This window comes from Alexandromys fortis, unplaced genomic scaffold, assembly GCF_014885135.2.
Source record: "Alexandromys fortis isolate MF-2015 unplaced genomic scaffold, M_Fortis_MF-2015_v1.1 scaffold_256, whole genome shotgun sequence".
In the NCBI taxonomy this organism is placed as follows: domain Eukaryota; kingdom Metazoa; phylum Chordata; class Mammalia; order Rodentia; family Cricetidae; genus Alexandromys; species Alexandromys fortis.
Window position 1 is genome coordinate 1631082 of NW_026068135.1, and position 20792 is coordinate 1651873.

General features: G+C 42.7%; 1 long non-coding RNA gene across 1 annotated transcript in view; it reads right to left on the reverse strand.

The window, feature by feature from the left end:
* The window catches only part of LOC126491066 (uncharacterized), a 48208-nt gene that overhangs the window by 20788 nt on the left and 6628 nt on the right, over positions 1–20792 (reverse strand). Inside the window, exons 2-5 of the long non-coding RNA XR_007589311.1 lie at positions 16762–17597; positions 15923–16105; positions 14471–14754; positions 10161–10287 (exon numbers count right to left, since the gene is read on the reverse strand). This is a non-coding gene — a long non-coding RNA (uncharacterized lncRNA). The remainder of the gene's footprint in view (positions 1–10160; positions 10288–14470; positions 14755–15922; positions 16106–16761; positions 17598–20792) is intronic.

Sequence of the window (20792 nt, forward strand, 5' to 3'; positions counted from 1 at the left end):
GTTTACTTAAGTAATATTATATCCTTCTGGAGTCTTTGATGGAGTTGAAGAATGAATAGTTATAGTTTTCCTTAGTTATGATAAAAGATAAAATAGATATAAATATTGTAACTGTGATTCTTGTTTAATAACTGTTTTGCTATATGTAATTTTACTATGTTAAAGCCTTTCTTTTTTGTTTAAACGGAAAAAGAGGAAATGATGAAGGAGGGTCATCTTTCTATCTGTTGTTTTATTGGTTAAGTAATAAAGAAACTGCTTGGCCTCTGATAGGGTAGAATTTAGATAGGCGGAGTAAACAGAACAGAATGCTGGGAGAAAGAAGCCGAGTCGAAGAGTCGCCATGATTCTCCCACCCCACACAGACACAGGTTAAGATCTTCCCTGGTAAGCCACCTAGTGGGCTACATAGATTATTAGAAATGGGTTAGATCAATATGTAAGAGCTAGCCAATAAGAGGCTGGAACTAATGGGCCAGGCAGTGTTTAAAAGCATACAGTTTCCGTGTAATTATTTCGGGGCATAAGCTAGCCAGGCGGCCGTGAACCCCGGCGGCAGGAACGCAGCCTGCCGCTCTTATTACATCACGTGATGTAATGTTGATGTCTACAAAGTTTATGCTTATGAACCATACAATCAAGCTACAAAAAAATCTTACAATGCTTAAATATGTTTATACAACTTTTGTGCTGGGCTATCCTTGGTAGCATGTGCCCCAAGAGCTGCAGGCTAGGGACGAGAACAGGTTTTACTAAAATGGATAAATATTGGAGGATGTCTCAGCTCGAGTTCTCCTAGAAGTAGGGGGTGATACAAACATCTGAGGTTGAGTAGTTTATTTGGGAGATTTTTGGAAATATTGGCAGGGCAGTGAGAAAGTGAGACAAGGAAGAGAAGAGAAAGAAGCCACTTAGGGGTATGTTGTCTTGCAAACTATCACTGTGGTCAAGTGCAGTCACTCCTGCCAGGAAGCTTCAGGTGACAAGTTAGAGACCTACATAAGAAGAAAGGTGTCTATGAGGCCTGATTTGTAGCATCTACAGTACCTTAAGGCCAAAAAATGTGGTTCATTCACTGTTGAAGCATGACCTAGGCTGCACCAACATGGTACTAAAGGTTTTAGTTTGAGGGTGCAGGCTTGAGTTTCTTTTGGTGCCCTACTTTTTTCTTCCTTCCTTCCTGGACTTCAAAGTGACACCGTGTCTCAAAAATGCAAACTAAACTCAAAGCTGCCTTTTTACCTCCCGTCTCTTCTTAGGTGTGTATTCACTGTTCTTGCCTCAGTACGCACAGAGGCTAGGCCTGTGTTGTTGGAGCCACACGCTCCTCTTCACCTCTCCCCTGTAGGTTATGTACGGTCAGTAGCAGGGTGAGGCCTGCTATGCCCAAGAAGCTGCTTCTGACTTAACATGTTAGCTGTTGTCTGCACGTCTGTTCGTGTATTTGTTGAGGTGGAATCTTACATGGCTTAAGCTAACGTTGAACCTGAACTCACTATATGACAGAAGTTCATCTTGAACTTTTTTCCTCCTGCCTTCACCTCCTGAATGCTGGGATTCTGGTCTGTATCACTGCCTCTTGTTTTAATGGTATCTGTTCGTTGGGGGTGGTGATCAGGAAAAAAGAAAACATAGGTTGGGCTGTCATTACAGTAGCAGGAGGACCTGAGCCCTGAGGACATTTCTACAAACAACCTGGTCCAGTTTTAGACTTGTTCAGCATGTTTCTAGGGCAAGGGTCAAAAGACAAACTGCTGTTAGTCACTCTGGAAGGGAGACTCGTGGTTTGTGTTCCCACAGGACTTTGTCTCCTCCCTTTTGTCCCCCTCCTCTTCTCACCCCACATCCTCTTTTGAGATGAGGTATTCTTTCCTAAGCAGCTTTCAAAGTCCATGAGATAATGGCAGAGTTCGTTTCGCACAGTTCACAGCATGCAAATGCTTGGCTACGGCCATCTTTGCCTTTCTGCACGGGCTGGTAATAAGAAGTCAGACGGCTGTCTCGTGCTGAGCTTGGGCCAGCAGCTCTACACACGTCTGTGCCCTCTGTGGCTTGGAGGCAGTTGGAAGGCACACCCATCTGGGTGCCAGACTTTGACACTGGCTGCTTTCCAACCTCTCGCCTCTGTCCCATCATGAAGTAGGTCTTTTCTGGGGATTCTTAATGAGGACCCGTCCTTCTTGTAAAATCAAAAACAAAATAGCGATTTTGTAAAAATTGTCACTGGGCACTGGGCAGTCCAGGTTAGCCTCAGCTTTGTGATCCTCCTGTCTCAACTTCTCCAGGCATATACCACCATGCTTGGCCTTATAGAGGATTTTCAAAGGTACCCCCCCCCCCCGCCAGGAACATACACATAGATCCCAGTGTCATGGCACCTAGGCTGGCAAGTAGACATAAGATGGATTTCTAGTGTCTGTGTGCAGGTCACAGCTATATGCAGAGACATCTGGGGAAGTAAATTCTCCAGATAAATAAATCAGCGGTAAGCACATATACTGCACTTCCAGAGGACCTGGGCTCAATTCTCAGCACCCACATCACGCTGCTCACAACCACCTGTAACCCCAGGTCCTTGGGGGATCCCACACTTCTGCCTTCTGCAGACAAATTGCACTCACATGCACATCCCAGCCCCCTACCCTCCTACATACATGCACATAACTAAAAATAAAGCTTAAAGGCAGAAGGATGGTCAGATCTGCAGAAGTACAGAGGGGCTACAGGGATTGCATGGAAAGCCCAGGTACCTTCTGAGAAGAAGGTAAGACAGAATCCTAGTCTGCAATTCAGCTCAGGAATTCAGCTAACTAATAGAGAGCTATAGACGAGGTGAAAAGCCTCAGGGAAGGTGAGGATGACCCCTGTGCTGGGTAGGGCTGTTGAGAAAAAGCCAGCCCATCTGGGCCTAGCATATAGCACACACCACACATATGCCAACTCCTAATAGCAAATCTTCTCCTCCCTCAAGTAGGAGTTGTGTAAGCAAATCAGGAAGGTGACCTGTCATCATCTGGTTCCAGCATTACTGCCTGCAGATGTAATCTGTGGACAGGGAAGAAACTGCTGTAACCACTGGCTTTGGAATTACTCAGGACCTGTTGCAACCTGTACCTACACATGAAAGCTTCTTACCATGACTCTTTGCCCACTTCAATAAACAGGTTCTGAATTTGTCTCACATGACCATATTTAATTGGTGGAATGTAAATTACACAGCTGCAAGGGAGTCTGGGAAATATAGTTTTTCTATTTCTGGACTCTACTAAATACATCAAAGCACAAGTAAAGGGGTAGGAATAGGTACTGAATAGCCATTTTTATCAGGGTGCCAGTTAGAAATCTGTAGGTGACTATCCCTCTGGATAGCACTGCTGAAGGAAAAGGTCTGAATCAGGAAAATCTCTCTCAAAGGAGCTGCAGCAAGCTGCGAGCAAGCAACAAGAAGCTGTGTTAAATTCTATATTTTTTTGGTCTAGAATTCCTTTTCAAGGCTTGTAAGAAAGAAGAAAAAGAGTATAGAGAGCCATAAAATAAAGTTAATGCTTAAAAAAAGGGTAAAGTCTTTAAAGAAACAGAGTATAGATAGTCATAGATTAAAAGAAGTAAAGAAAAATAAGACATGTAAATATGGAAAATTCACAGAGAGTCTGGACTAAGTATATTATTGTGTTTTCTTTGAATTTTTTAACTGTGAAGGAGCTAAGTACAGAGAGACATTTTATTATATGGGTTGCTAAGCTAAACCAGCATGTATATTGTAAAGGTATCTTGAGTCTAAGGATATGGTGCTTTGGAAAAAAAGTTCTTTTTTGTTTTCACAGAAATGGGAACCTGTGGATTGCTTCTATACCAATATGGTTTCATGGAACAAGACCCCCTGAAAGGTGGCTGTGAACACCCCCATAAAGAAAATACTTCACCCAACTTATGACTAAGATAAACCTAGCACACAGGATACATCATGAAAGACCTGATTAACAGCACCCCGTAACAGCAGGAAGTAGTATGGACAGGACTATGCCCATATTCCCAAATATTGTTTATAAATGTTCTTTTACATTTAAAGGGGATATGCTATAGAGATTTGCATTGGTATGGATCTTGGTTTGTTGATTCAAATTTAAGGTCAATTTTGTCATACTGTGTATATATATTTCTGCTCTTGATTAGGATATTGTGATTGTCTAACTCATTTGAAAATGTAATGTATAATTAAGAAATATAGGTTAATATATTGTTATCTATAATAGTCAACATTGTAGTCATGTTAGTTAGATTTTCTAGATTATATAGAGATATATTTCAGTTAGTTAGATATTCTTCAAATCTTTCAGAGACCTTCAGAATATGGCATTTAAAATGTTTTAAGAAGTTAGGACTTTTCATGACAGTGAGACACATCTGCTCCTGGCAGCACCAATCTCCTTCAAGAGGCTTCTTCAAGCATCGAAGAGGCTCCTTATGGAGTTTGATAGATTAAAGGCGTGCGCCACCACCTCCTGGACATACTCTTAGTTTCCTCACTTTTCCTCTGAAGCTGCCCCTCCTTTTGACCATGGGGCTGCTTACAAAGGGGCTTGGGCAGTGGTGCCTTTAATCCCAGCACTTGGGAGGCAGAGGCAGGCAGATCTCTGTGAGTTTGAGGCCAGCCTGGTCTATAAGAGCTAGTACCAGGACGGGCTCCAAAGCTACAGAGAAACCCTGTCTTGAAACACCAAAAAAAAAAAAAAAAAAAAAAAAAAAAACGGGCTTGGCTTTCTCTCTTCCAAGATCTACAGCTTGCCTGCCCTGTTGTTTTTCTACTAAACTAAGAAAAATGCCCTTGACCTTCCTTCGGAGTCAGCTTTTACATTCTTTTATTTATGAGACTGAGATCCAAAAGAGGAAACTCCAACTTTCCTGTTACCATATCGCACCCAAATGTGGGGCTCCTTAGTTTCCTGGTAACACCCAAACATTCATGCTCCGGAAGCGTGTTCCTGAAGGGGGTAGCGTTGAAGCGGGGGGAAGCTCTAGAGATAAGGGCTGCTGGAAGTGATTAGATCATCGGGGTGTTGCTCCTAGAAGGAGCTAACGCTAGTCTTATGGAGTAAGTTAGCCTGGGGAAAGTTAGTTTTATTTTAAATGAAAAGAAGGAAAGCCTGGATCACTCTCTGGCTTCCTGTGATCCCTCCTTCACAGGTGTTCCCACCATGATACTATCCACTATGCTATGGTACAGCCTGGGGGAGTCTTAGAGCACACTAAAAGGTCTTAGACCTCTAAAAGTGGGAGCCATAGCAACTTCTTTGCTTTATAAATTATCCAGTATCAGATATTTTGTTATGCCAACTGAAAGCAGCCCAATACGCTTTCCCAACTGTGATCTCTCCTTTCTCCTCACCTTGTTACCACACTGCTTGTTGCTCCATCCATTCATCCGTTTATCCACCTGTTGATTTATATTTTAATTGTGCATCTGCTGTTTCCATAAATAACCAATAACTTTGTATGATGCTAAAATGAAAAAAAAATCAAAGGCTTTTCTTCCTACCTAACACATTGAGAATTCTGGGACCAGGGCCCAAACTGTTTGATTTTTTTTCCTTCTCTCATCCTCTCCTGTCTGTTAATACAGGGATAGATCATTTTCTCCTTCCACAGAGAATACCATACTAAATTATAGAGCAGGCTAAGAAATTGCTACTCTCAGCTCCCTTCTTTGCCTGTTTTCTCTAAACTAGGTTCTTTCTGTTGGTTATATAAATATAAGACAGAACTCACCACTGCTTTGATAGCACATGGGAAAATGTATCATCAGCTCTGAACTCTGCAGGAGCAGACCCGCTGGCCAGGATCCACTGGCCTGCCTTGGGGAAAATGGGGTTTCTGGAAACTCCATTCTCGCATCAGAATTCCCATGAGAACGTGTAGGAGAACAACACTGGGGGGGTCCGTGCTAATTTCCTGGTAATCAGGAAGTAATGCCCCGTGTCTCTGTATTGACTGTTTATTACTCTATCTAGCACATATTTCCCATGTCTCGGTGCCCAAAGAGGCTCTGCTTATGCGTGCTAACTGCTGCACAGGTATAGTAACTGACTATTTTCTCTTTCAGGTGTTAGCCTCACATCCTGGACACCCTTCCAGGCTTGTGTTGAGGGACCAATTCAGACAGGTCAGGCATGGTGGCTCTGCATATCTCTCATGTAACTGATGCATCTGAAACCATCCTTATACACCAACCACATTTGATCAAGGCACGCTATCTGCAGGAGAGTTAGGAAAGCACCTCAAAAAAACTTAACAAGTGACTTTCATGACTCACTATTGTTCTAAATTACCTTAATTCTTAGTAAGCCAAGTGACTCACTATGTCCACAGTCATCTTAGAGATTGTCATCTCAGTCTGTGGAAGAACTGGGATGTGGTCACAACAGTGCTATGCAAGCCTTCGTAGGAAAACAAAATAAATGCATGGGTCATACAGACATTATGAAGGCACTGAGACATGGCATCTAACACTCAGCTAATGTTGACACTGAGCAACATCCTCACAAAAAAACAAGGAGGACTTTAATATGGAATCACTTAGGTGCTTAAAAAAAATCTCCATGCCCATTGTCATATCCAAGGGCAACTAAATTAAAATTTCTAGAGTTGGATCCCAGGCATCCCTACATTTTCAGGGACCTCTGGATTTCAACATGCCACTAAACTTAGGATGACCAGTTTAGAACATCTGGCCCTTGTTTGTAACTGCATAGGTAGGCCCTCCATGCCAACCTCTGTCAGATGTGTAGGGCCAGGAAGACCACCACACGCCCAAAGCTACCCCTCAACCAGCCCAACCCAATCCTGCCTTTACACTGTCTCTCAGTTATGGCGTGTGACAAAGGCTTGACACTCAGGTGAAGGGTCAGATTACCACATATCAGAGCACAGAAAGCAGGAGAGTCCAGGCACAGGGAGCAGAGAGGTCTCAGGTAGCATTAAATGGTAAGCTGTGTCATCTCCACTGGCCCTGCTCCGAAGATGGCAAATGGTAGGTTCACTAGCTGAATGCACTGTCGACTGATCAAATGAAAAAAAAAATCCTGGTAAGCAGGGGGCACCTGAACTGCTAGGGCTGCTGCTCCTGGAGCTAGCTGCAGGTTACATGGTATGGCTCTTTAGGAGGTGTGGCCACCTACACGTTTAGGAAGGATGCGGTTTCCCACGTGTTTTAGTTAAAAGATTTTTTTTCCTTTTATTTTATGTGTGTGTGTGTGTGTGTGTGTTTGCATTTATGTCTGTGTTCCATGTGCATGTAGTGCTCATGGAGACCAGAAGAGGGCGGTGGGTCTTCTGGAACTGGATACAGATGACAGTGAACTGCTCTATGAATGCTGGGAATAGAATCTCTGAAAGAGGCCGGGCGATGGTGGCACACGCCTTTAATCCCAGCACTCCGGAGGCAGAGGCAGGTGGATCTCTGTGAGTTCGAGACCAGCCTGGTCTACAAGAGCTAGTCCCAGGACAGGCTCCAAAGCCACAGAGAAACCCTGTCTCGAAAAACAAAAAAAAAAAAAAAAAAAAAAAAAAAAGAATCTCTGTCTGAAAGAGGGTAAGTATGGTCAGGATGTAATATATGTAAAGTATTTTTAGAAAAAAAAATCTCTGAAAGAGCAGTCACTACTATTAACCACTGAACCATCTCTCTAGTCCCTTTAGTAAAGTTTTTAAAAGAGAGACTTCACATTGATTGTTGCAGAATATTAGCGTAAGAAGAGTTACATTTGTTTGTGCTGTGAAATATTTGTTTAATGATGCAAAGATGTGTTGTATTCTTTTATGTTGCATTTATTTAACTTCATGAAGCTGTCTGTATTACTTTGTCTGTCTAAAACACCTGATTGGTCTAATAAAGAGCTGAACAGCCAGTAGCAAGGTAGGAGTGGGATAGGCGGCGCTGGCAGGCAGAGAAAATAAATAGAGGGAGAAAAAGGAAAGAGGGAGGAGCAAGAAAAGGAGGAGAGGAGAATGCTAGGGGCCAGCCACCCAGTCAGCCATGGAGTAAGAAGGAAAGAAAAGATATACAGAAATAGAGAAAGGAAACAGCCCAGAGGCAAAAGGTAGATGGGATAATTTAAGAAAAGCTGACTAGAAACAAACCAAGCTAAGACCAGGCATTCATAAGTAAGAATAAGTCTCTGTGTATTTATTTGGGAGCTGGGTGGTGGGCCCCCAAGAGTGATTACTACAATTGACCACTGTAAAAGGGCCACAGAATGCAGTTGCTGTTAAAAACAAGAAATTCACCCACTGGCCTATTTAACAACGAGATTGATAATAGGTCCATGTTAGGCCATCCAAATGAAGACGGCTCAGTTAAATAAATACAGGTTCAGACACACAATGCAATGCAAAATATCTTTAAACTTTTTATGTTGTTGAAGCCTGTGCTATGAGGTGGAAGGTTGCTCACAATTCGGTTTCAAACTTTAAAATAATATAGCTGTGTATTGCATATCCCCAAATACATTTTTTAAATAAATATACTAATCATTTTAGGTGGAAAATAAACAGAGTGGCAAATCAGACCTCAAGTATTTGCTAATACTTGTTTGCCCATGGCTAATAGGCCAAAAATAGTAAAACTAGTTTTGCTGAGATATATCATAAGCCACACCATTTCCCTCCTTAAAGTACACAACTTGTTCTTTTTTTAGTGTCATCATAGAGTTGAGCCACCATCACCACAATCAAGTTTTAGAACATTTTCATCACTGCAAAGACAATCTCTGTGTTCATTATTAGTCACCCTGGTGACCACTAATTTACTTTCTGTCTCTGTCTAGTCTGGACATTCCTTTAAGAAAATTCTCTGACAATTTTGTACATGCACACAACCTATTACACTCTTTTTTTCAAGACAAGGTTTCTCTATGTAGCCCTGGCTGTCCTGGAACTCCCGCTGTGGACCAGACTGGCCTCAAACTCACAGAGATCCAACTGCCTCTTCCTCCCAAGTGCTGGATTAAAGGCATGCACCACCACTGTCTGGCTACCTATTGTAATCTTGTTTACTCTCATTGTGGTTCTCTTACTCCATTTCCTCCCCAATCCTTTCCAAGATGTTACCCTCCTATTTTGACATCTTTGTGCTCTACTAATTGAATTACAGCTTCTCACATGAGTATGAGTGAGGGACTATTGACTGGAACACGAGATACCCATGCCCCAATTGATACATCTACAACACAGCTCCTACACCCACAGCTCAAGGAACATTGCAGAAAAGGAGACAAAAAGGTTATAAGAGCCAGAAGTCTTCTGTGAGACTGCCTAATTGGTTAACCAGCAGCAAGATGTCATCCCTGAAAACAAACAACGCTAAATGGACTCAGCATGTTGTATTGCTGTGGGATTCCCCTCTGTATGCTGTGAATACCATTGGTTAATAAAGATATTGTCTTGGGCCTGTGCAGGGAATAGAGGTAGGTGGGGAAAACTAAGCTGAATGCTGGGAGAAAGAAGGGGGAATGAGAAAGAAGCCACGAAGCCCTGCTGGAGACAGACACTAGAACTTTACCCAGTAAGCCACTGCTACATGGTGATACACAGATTAATGGAGATGGGTTGAATTAATATGTAAGTGTTAGCCAATAAGAAGCTAGAGCTAAGGGGCCAAGCAATGATTTGATTAATACAGTTTCTGTGTGATTATTTCAAGTCTAGGTGGCTGGGACGAATAAGCAGCTCCTTACTACATTATATTTATATATTCATGCATATATGCATATATGAATATATATAATCAAGAAGTTTTTAAAAAGAGGTCATGAAATTGAGAGGAAGTGGGAAGGATGTGGGAGCAGTGGGAGGTAAGAGGGGGAAGGGGAAATGCTATAATTACATATTTGTTTTTTAAAGTAAGTTGTGGGGCTAGAGAGATGGCTCAGTGGTTAAGAGCACTGAATATTATTCTAACGGACCCAAGTTCTAACACCATCACACACATGATGGCTCATAACTGTCTATAACTCCAGTTCCAGGATATCTGACCCCCTCTTCTGATCTCTAAGAGGACTTCGTGAACATGGTATATGGACATTCATGCAGACAAACACCCATACATATGAGCTCATGAATCAAATTTTTTAAAAAAGAAAGATAACACACTCTCCCCTACCAACCTTTGACAGTTGTTCCACAGGGATGGGTGTGGCCTCAGGATCATCTCCCCTCCACTGCGCCTTCCAGGACAGAAACTTGATAGGTCCAAAGTTGTGCAGGTCTTATGCAGGTAACCGGTAATCACAGCTGCAGGGAGTTCATGAGAACAATGGCTATGTCATCTAGATCGTTCTTATAAATACAATATTGTTTTATGTGTCTAGAGTCTTTCCCCTAGCATAAAGTTTTCAAAGTCACTCACACCATAGTGTGTATTAACATCAAGTAATACCTGCTTGTGTGCATGTAGAATATTTTGCTTATCCATGCAAATGTTAATGGATATTTGGGTTGTCCCACTTTGAGGCCCTTATGAAAAATGCTAGTATCAACATTCACACATGAATTTTTGTACAGATGCCTGTTTTGGTGCATCTTTGGTATATACCTAAGAGCAGAATAGCTGGATCATGTAATAACTATGTTTGACTTTTTGATGAATGGTCAGGCTGTTTCCCAAAGCAGCTGTACTATTTTTACATCCACTCTCCTTGAGTTCCACTTTCTCCCCACCCTCAGCAGTACGTGCTACTCTTTGTATTTTATTATTGTTATTCTAATTGGTTGTAAAATGCCTCACTGTGGTTTTTATTTTGAAATATAATTCTCTTTTCTATGCATGATCTTATTTATTGCCTATATTTAAGGTATACAACAATATGTTGCTTTTGAAGTGGTTGTGACACAATTTTTAATTTGAACAGTTCTTTGATTCATATGGTATTTCTTTTCAAATTTTTTTATTGTTTTTAACTGGACTGGGACATGTGCACACAGATGCCAGAAGTGTAAGATTCCCTGGACCTGGAATTACAGGTGGTTATGAATCACATGATGTGGGTGCTGGGAATTGAACTTGAGTCTTTTGCAGGAGCATGGTATTGGCTAGTTTTATGTCGACTTGACACAAGCTAGAGTCATCAGAGAGGAGGGAACCTCAATTGAGAAAATGCCTCCATAAGATCCACTGTAATGCATTTTCTTAATTAATGAACAATTGGGAAAAGTCCAGCCCATTGTAGGTGGAGCCACCCATGGGCAGGTGGTCCTGGGCTCTATAAGAAAGCAGGCTCAGCAAGCCATGGGAAGCAAGCCAGTTAAGCAGTACCCTTCCATGGCCTCTGCATCAGCTCCTGCCTTCAGATTCCTGTCCTGTTTGAGTTCCTGTCCTGACTTCCTTAAATGATGAACTGTGATATGAAAAGGTAAGACAAATAAACCCTTTTCTCTCCACCTTGATTTTGGTCATGGTGTTTCATAACAGCAGTAGAAACCTGAACTAAGAGAAGCAAAGCAGTAAGTACTCTTAACTACTAAGTCATCTCTCTGCCTCCCCCTCTTTTGAGACAGGGTCTCACTATGTAGCCTAGGCTGGTCTGGAACACATTATGTAGACCAGACCTGCCTCTGCCTCCTGAGTACTAGGATTAAAGGTATGTGTCACTACATCAGGCCTACAATAATGTTATAACATGTGCATACATAGTGAAATTAGTATAGTCAATGAAATCAACATATCCATCACATACTTACTGTATGTGTAGTAAGAATACTTAAAATCTTGGCAAATTCAATACACAATACAATCTGTCTTTAAGTCCTCATGTTTTGATTTGCATTTTCCTGGTAACTACTGATATGAGTATATTTTCATGTCTTTATTGGCCATTTCTGTATTTTTTAGAAATACCTATACAGATCCACTATCTCTTTTAGTTGGCTTATTCATCTTTTTATTATTGTTATAAAATTCTTTGTATATGCTAGACATAAATATCTTCTATGACTTGTAAATATGTTCTCCTAACTGTGACTTATCCTTCATATTCTTGATAAGGTTCTTTGAAGAAGGATTTTTTTTTTGGTTGTTTGAGACAGGGTTTCTCTGTAGCTTTGGAGCCTGGCCTGATACTGCTCTGTAGACCAGCTGGCCTCAAACTCACAGAGATCCACCTGCATTTGCCTCCTGAGTGCTAGGATTAAAGGTGTGTGCCACCACCATCTAGCTTGAAGGAGGATTTTTTTTTAAATTTGTATTAGTACTATAAATTGAACTCTGAGTATGTGCAGACTGGGCAAGTGCTCTTTCTACTGAGCTATAGCCCTAGCCCTAAGTTTTTAAGTTTGATGCAATTCAATTTATCTAGTTGGTTGTCCAAAGGCTAGACATGCTGAAAAGATTCGGTGATGGGTAAGACCATTTAGGAATGGAGTAGCCTGAAAATGACCCCTGTGAAAGGAAGTATGAAAAAAATATGGATGAAAATGAAATGGGGACATATATCAGGAATGGGGATCAAAGGGTTAGACAGGGGAAGAATATGGACTGCCTTCATCAGGGTGGCCTGTCAAGCTTAGTCAGTAGACTCGAGTACAAGTAGTCTGAGAGCTGGATGAGCAAGTACTAGAAGAGTGTTGTAGGGAGAGGCTGATTGTTCGTCCTGGCCACCCGGCTATATTAGCCCCGAAATAACCACACAGAAACTGTTATTAATTAAAACACTGCTTGGCCCATTTGCTCTAGTCTCTTATTGGCTAACTCTCACATTTTGACTTAACCCATTTCTATTAATCTACGTATCTCCATGTGGCAGTGGCTTACTAGGAAAGATTCAACATATCTGTCTCTGGTGGCTCCATGGTGTCTCTCTCTCACTCTGCCTTTCTTCCTCCCAGCATTCAGTTCGGTCTTCCCTGCCTATCTAAGTTCTGCCCTATCAACCCTATCAACTAGGCCAAGGCAGTTTCTTTATTAACCAACGAAAGCAACACAAAGACAGAAGGACCTCCTACACCAGAAGAGAAGGGGAGAGGTGAAACAGGAAAGAAAAGCAGCATAGGGCATGTCATTCAGCAGGTTGCCACTGTGGGCCTCCTAGGATAACTAAAAAATGGTGTGGGCACCAAAAGGCAGCACCATTTCCTGATTTACTTAATTTCTTCCACTGTCTGAATGCCTTATGAGTTATTTCTCAGAGGACCTACATCAAAACTCTGCTGGCATTAGTATATTAACACTGGCTAGTAGGCAAGATGGGGGAGTCTCACTAATTAATGCCTTGGGACTTGAAGAGAGCAGATACAGAATATTTCAAGAGAGACAGTGTTAGTGGGAAGGGGCAAGAGTAGGCAATGTGGAAGCAAAAGATGGAAATTAATGATAGCTTATGTGTGACAGGGGCCAGACATTTTTTTTCTGAAGTTATTTGCATCGGTTTTTTTTTTTTTACTGCAATCAAGAGACAGATTACCATAGCCTCATTTTACAGGTGAGGATCCTGGGTCACACAGAATTTAAGAGGCTGGCTGTGCTAATTCATCAGACACCCTCGCCCCCCTAATGAAGCAAAGACTGGAAGGATATTCAGCGGAAAGATCCTTGGAGGGCTCAGAGTCTTTAACGAGGGCAGGGGAATGCAGAGAAAGCCTATAGATAGTGCTGCCATCTATGTGGAATGCCAATCACCCTCGTGAAGAAGACAAGGAAGGAAATGGGGTCAGGAAGAGAGCATCTCAGGATGTGACCTCAACCAAATGAGCTCACAGGAGTACTCTCAAGCAAGAGGTCTGAGTGACACGCGATCGAGGCTGTCATAAGTGACTGAAATCACAAGAATAATAAATGAAGTTGGAGTAGAATTTGAACTGGGCTCTTCCTGATTCTAAATCCCAGTTCGTTACTGATCTATGGTTGGAGAAGACAAGCTTTACAAATTTCACACTAAAGGCTTCTTGCCAAGAAGTACAGCCTTGACGAAGGTTTTGAACTTTCTCTATAGACTGCGCAGACTCCTACAACATGGATTTCTAAAATCAAAAGTCAAAATCAGGCTGCCAAGATGGCTCCAGAGGTAAGTGCATGCTAGGAGAAGCCCAAGTTAAGTTACTAATCATAAAAAATTATGGAGAAATGTATAAGGAAAAGTATCAAAATAGCCGAAGCAACAAGTATCCCAAGGAGGGTGGCACTGGAGTTATAGACCGAAAGCATGGCGCTGCTGAGAACAGGCCCCCTCCCTGGACTTCTCTTCCAAGGGCAGTGTTTATATACTCCAGTGGCCTTAGCCTATCATTTTAAGCAGAAGGAGTATTGACTGCCATCTTTATAGTGTTTGCATTCTTAATCCCTTGCAGTCGGTTTGAAAACATACAAACAAAATAAGCACACGGCGTGGTTCTAAGGTCACCTGCTCCCCCAGGAACAAACTGGGTCTAATCTTCCTATCAGCTGGCTCTTCCAGCTATGGCAGGTACAGTGATTAAAACCCACCTGTTTGTGCTGCCGGCAGGGAAGATGGCAGGGGGTGCTCGAAGATTACCCTGTTTAGAGGCTATAAAGCTCCCCTATCTCCTGGTTACAAAATGTTTGCCTTTTGGTTGGCTAACTGATTTCGAGGCTCACTTGTTGTACTGCTTATTCGGGTTGGAAATCATTAAACAAAATGATAGCTCTTAGTTGAAGAGATCACCATCGAAGAACAAAGTGCTTCTTGCTCCTGAGGGCTCCTCGGTTTCTCACTCCTATTAAAAGTCCTTCTTTTCCCTTGTGGGAGCCTGTGAGACAAAGCTTTTTATTAGACAGATTCCAAACCCTTAGCAGTCGTCACCCCCTTCATTCTCCCACTCTGTTAAACAGGGACAAGTGTCATTACACCACACTGGGCCCAAAGCGGACAGAATGCAGTCCTGTGGGCAATTATAGGTCTCGCCAGAGCACATGGGCACTCAGTTCCCCCTGAAGTGTCAAGGTTGGATCGCGGATTAATACAGCGTATTCACACTGGAATGTTCTGTCAAGGCGGGCTTTCAGAGCAAGTGCTGCCGAGTTGGCCGGGGTTCCGCTCAGATGGGAGGCATGATTTGTATCCCCCTTGGGCATGGAACTGAAGTCCTTAGGCCCAGTTTCCTCAGCTACAAAACAGAGCTAATACGGAGGGGGGGGGTGGCGGGGGAGAACTGGGATTGGCTTATAAAAAATAACTTTTAAAAAGAAGGAGTTAATAATGGTATCTGCTTGACCTAGTTAGTTCATAAGAAGCCCTTAAAGGGACACTGAATACAGCTGTCCTTCAGTACCCGCAGGGGATTGAACCCAGCACCTGCTGGGGTACCAACATCTGAGGCTTCTCAAGTACCTTATATAAAATGGAAAAAAAAAAAACTCAGCAGGTAAGGAGACCTGCGTTCAATCCCAAGACCCACTTAGTGGAAGAAGAGAGCTGACTCCCACAAGCTGTTCTCTGACCTGCAAGCACATATATGCATATAAATAAGTGGCGTTAGAATAATTAGACCGAATTAGGCGGCATAGAATTTCCACTGAAGCTGTTTAACCCTCTTGTATATTTGAAATCATCTTTAGATCATTTAAAATAAAAGAATTAGAAATGCTACGGAAATAATGTGCCGTATTACAGGGCATAAGGACAAGAAAAGGGGGGGGCTGTACATGTTCACTGAAGGTGCAATTAAAAAAAATATTTTCCATATGCAGACCCTGCAGACAGAGGGCCATCTGTACATTTGCTATGAGACTCACACCCATTTCCCTGGGGATTTTAGAAACAAGGCCAGCTGGTGGCATGGAGGCCTTGCAGTTTGTCCCGGGTTCCCAAGTGAGTGAGTGTCGGGTGAAGGTAGGGGAGACACGGTAAACTTCATCCTTCCAGCGACAAATTAGCAAAGAAAGCTCAGCAATGCTATTCATGCCATCCGACAATACCTTTCTTCTTCTACTCGCCTTGATCCACTGGAGCATCCCTTCTTTCCCACACTCCTCCACACTGAGCCATCACCTCAGTCATCCCATCCGATGAGCTCTTGACTCTTCCTCCCCACAATGACAGCTTGGTTTGTCTAGAATGTAGCCTGTCAAGGGTGGGGTCTGTGGCTTTCATTATGTGTTCTAAAACCCAAAGGAAGTCAAAATTACTACTACTACTACTACTACTACTACTACTAATAATAATAATAATAATAATAAAACCTCTCAGATCTCTGTGGTTGTGAAATTCTATGACTGTAAAAACAAAGGAAAATTAAAAAGGAGAAGAAGCTGAACCATGAAGAGAGAACCTCGGACCACCATGGAGCTCTGACGTCTGTCAACAGAAATGTGGGCACGGGATGTGAAAAGCAGGACCAGGCAAGGAGAGCTTCAAACTGTGATACTTCTCCATCACAGTTACAGGCAGAGCCCCAGGAGCAGGGGAACAAGGATTGCCCAAGACAGGAACTCTGTGTTGGGCATGGATGTCTCTATTGCCACAGACCAACTTCCGCCAGCAAGGCTCCACCTCCTAAGGGTTCTACATTATCCCCAAACAGCTGTCAACTGCGGACCACCTTTTCAAACACAGGGGCCCGTGGGGACATATTTTGCATTCAAACATCTTAAGAAACTCTAATGGATTCAGAAGAGGATACATTTTAAAGTAATCCAATAATGTTGCCACGATTCCCCAAAGACTGAGTGAGAATCAATCTCAGAATATTTTTTCAAAGTTTAACTCAAAATAAGAAAAATAAGAATGCCATTGGTTCTTTCACACATGCACTTACTTCCAGAAATGCCAGCAATCTCCAAGCTAAAGAATACAGGGACTGGTTTGATCCCATGCTCGTTCAGTCCCAGTCCAGCTGGCTTTGGTGAGCTCCCATTAGATCAGTCACACTGTCTCAGTGGGTGAACCAACCCCTCGTGGTCCTGACTTCCTTGCTCATCTTCTCCCTCCTTCTGCTCTTCAACTGGACCTTGGGAGCCCAGTCCAGTGCTCTGATGTGGGTCTCTCTCTCTCTCTCTCTCTCTGAATGTGACTGACAATGGGGGCTGACTGAGAAGCCATTGGTAAAGGCACTGGGACTTGTTTCTACTGCATGTACTGGCTTTTGTGGACCTTAGTCTATTTGGATGCATACCTCCCTAGCCCTGGATGGAGGGGGGAGGGCCTTGGACTTCCCACAGGGCAGGCTACCCTGCCCTCTCTTAAGGAGGGAGGAGGAGGAAGGAGGGGGAGTGGGGAAGCGGGAGGGGAATGGGAGGAGGGGAGGAAGTGGAAATTTTTGAATGGAAAAATAAAAATATATTTAAAAAAGAATACAGGGGCAAGAAATGGGCTGAAATAGATTCCTAGTTTGCAATGCTATTTTGCAAAGACATTTCCAGCCGTTTCTTCTACGTGTTTCCGTAGTTCATTAGATGTCTGGCGTTGATCCGTGAGAGGAACCTTAAGGTTGTTCCCGCTCTTGTCCTGTGTCATCCTCTCTTACTGTGAACTTAGTAATTGTGAGACTGGAACACCATGTACGGTCTGCCCGCTGCAGGCAGAAACCCTGACGTGGTAGATCATATCTCCTAGCAGCACGGGGAGGACTATGTATGGTTACCAGAAATCTTCCTAGAAGGTTAAAGGAATAGAAATGTCACTGAAAGCAAAAAATGCCTTGTGCATGAGTATCACAACAAAATTGACTGACAAGGTTGCCTGCTTCCTTCCATTACACAATAGACAATGGAAGCTCGTATACATCATCACTTCCTTTTTTAATTTAAGGGAAAAAGAGATTATACCATGAATTTCAGGGTTCCTGAAACTTATACAAATTCCCTCTTAGTCAAGTTTTGGCCTACTTTTCCAAGTATTCCTAAGAGACTCCAAATTCCAGTCAACATGGCTTTGCTCTTCATTGAAGCTGTGCCTCCCAACTCTAAGAGCAGCACACCAAAAAATCCTAATCATAAATCTTAATTCAGCAAGTTTGTAGGATAAAAAGTAAATACTCAAGTTTTGTTGTGTTCATATACACTAACAATAAAGTACCTGGAAAGGAAACAAAGAGAACAATTCTATTTGTAACGGCATCAACCCAATCAAAAGATGAAAGACTTTTACACAGAAAATACAAGCCACTGAAGAAAGAAATTCAGAAAGATAGAAATAAATGGAAAGACATATTATTCTTCTGTGTATGCATTAAAACATTCAATGCTGGTAAAATGTCAGTGCCGCTCAGTTCAATGCAATCCTTAACAAAACCCCAGTGGCGTTTTTTTGAAGAAATAGAAAAATATTGTCAAATTTGTATGAAATCTCAGGGAACCTTAGGTAGCCAAAACAAATTTGAAAAATAACAAATATGTATGATTTCCCCCACTTCGTGGTTTCAAAACATTACACAGCTACAATCCAGACAATGGTGCTAGCATACAGACAGACATATGGACAAGTAAAATCGAGAGCCTAGGAATAAACTCATGCATACAGAATCTAATGACTTTCGAAAACAATGCTAAGACAAACTCAACTGGCAAAGAATATTCTCATCAATAAATGGTGTTGGGAAGATAGGTGTCTCCATGGGAAGGAAGAAAGCTGGAAGATTATTTTATGTCATTAAAAACGAGCTCAACATTTAGGACCAGCCAAGAGGCTGTTCCTTCTTAGCTGCTTGGAGCTGTTAGCTCCATGCATGAAACAAGAGCCATCAGGCACTGAGACCTTCCAGTGCTCCAGTCTGTGCTCAGCATGGTCTACATCCTCCTTCATTTCGCCCTCACATCGCCCATGAGAAGGTCTCTTAGCACCTCCGTGAAGCCAGAGAGTGATTTGGTTGAAAGGCCTCTCCTCCTTGCACATGTCTCCTTCAGGAGGTTTCCCTGTCCCTCGTCTCTAGTTACTGCAGTGGAAGCATTGATGATGAATTGGGGACTAAAATAATGCCCCAAACTCCTCAGATACTGTTAAGAACAAAATACATGCAACCAAAGCAAAAAGAACTCAAAAAGGACCCAGTCTGTAAAACTCCTAGACAGTAGACAGACATCGTGGCATTGAATGTGTTAATTATTTAGCTATAACACCAAAAATACAGGCAATAGCACCAAAATAAACAAAGGGGGCATCTTTAGTTTTGTTTTTTTTTGAGACAGGGTTTCTCTGTGTAACAGCCTTGACTGTCCTAGAACTCCCTCTGTAGACCAGGCTGGCCTCGAACTCACAGAGATCCGCCTGCCTCTGCCTCTGCCTCCTGAGTGCTGGGATTAAAGGTGTGCGCCACCACCGCCCAGTTGGGGCATCATATTTTTAAATTGTCTAAATATCAAAGGAAAGATAAACATAATTAAACAGCATTGTAAAGAATGGGAGTATCTGCACCATGATTACCACTACGGAAATGTTTGCTTTGTTAACATTGTTTTGACTGTTGCCAAAAAAGCATACATTTTCCTCTTCAGACTCACACTTGCTTTTATAATGAGGGCAAAAAAATAAAAATGCTTATTTTAGAAAATTTACAAAGAAAAGTCTATTAAAGCACACACACACCACCACCACCACCAGCAACAACAACAACAACAACATCCAGCCAGTTACTTACATTTCCAGGGCAAAAGATGATTTGACTTTGCTCAAGAAGCATTTGAACACATTTTGGATTACTGCAGCCATGAGCAGCCCCGGCAGGCTAGACTTGGATTTTTATTGTGTTCTTAATACTCAACCATAATTCCAGGCACGACACTGGGCCTCTGTTCTCTGTGGTATGTCTTTCTCTCCGCATAGGACGTTCCCAGAGGAGAGAAACCATCGCTCCTATTTGGGCATCGTCAGGAGGCAGCAGCACTAAGCCAGACCACGCCAGATGCTCTGAGCAGCTATGGGCCTGGCTTGCTGCAGTTCAGTAGTTTGTGACTCTGTTTCAACGCCCTCTGCTCACAAATGACAGTTTCTAGCAGAACCACCCTTGGAATAAATATAAGGAGACAAGAATCGTCCAGCGGAGTTTGGTAAGATTAGTCTCAGGGTTTTTTTTTTTGTTTTGTTTTTTTTGTTTTTTTTTTTTTGGCTGCTTTCATCCGCTCAACAACTTCAAACATTTTTACCATGGGGCGCACAGCTCATTAAGGCAGTGATTTTCCACTCACAGGTACCAAAACGAAGAGGGCTGGCCAGAGTTGCGCCCCATGAAAACGTGGCATCTGCTCACAGTTTATTCATTTTGGTAACTGCCTGCCAAAACCCACAAGCCAGTGGAGGATTCTTTTTCAACACACACAACAGTACCCTGATTGACACGCGTTCCTCTCTCTCTCCGGGAAGCATATACCAAGTGATAGCCAAGTAAACTAAAATGAAAAATGGCAACGTGGGGCTTCCTGTCACATGAAATGCCATTTCTAAATTGTATTTTTAAGAAAACGAAAAGCGGAGGAAGCAAGAGAGAAGACTGACCAGACGTGTCCACTTCCGTGGCTAAGCCCGTTTTCAGCCTAGCTACTCTGCTGCCCTGCCTTTCCCTTTGATCTCCTTTCCAGTTGGCCTGAGGTTCGCAGCAGCGAGCACTGGGCCAGCCAAACTCTTCCCTTTCTAGAAAGGCGGTTTGCAGTCTCTCCCTGCTAACCCAGGAGGCTTACTGGAAGTGAGGCAGGGGACAGAAGCAATGCAGGAATGAGTGTGCACGCTCATAGCCCAAAAGGACAGGCTCCTCCTCCAAATCAGGAGCAGCTTCTAAATCACACGGAGCATCAGCAAAGGCAGAAAATGGATGTGCGTGTATGAAAAATGTGCTGACGTATTATGCAGAGCTATGCG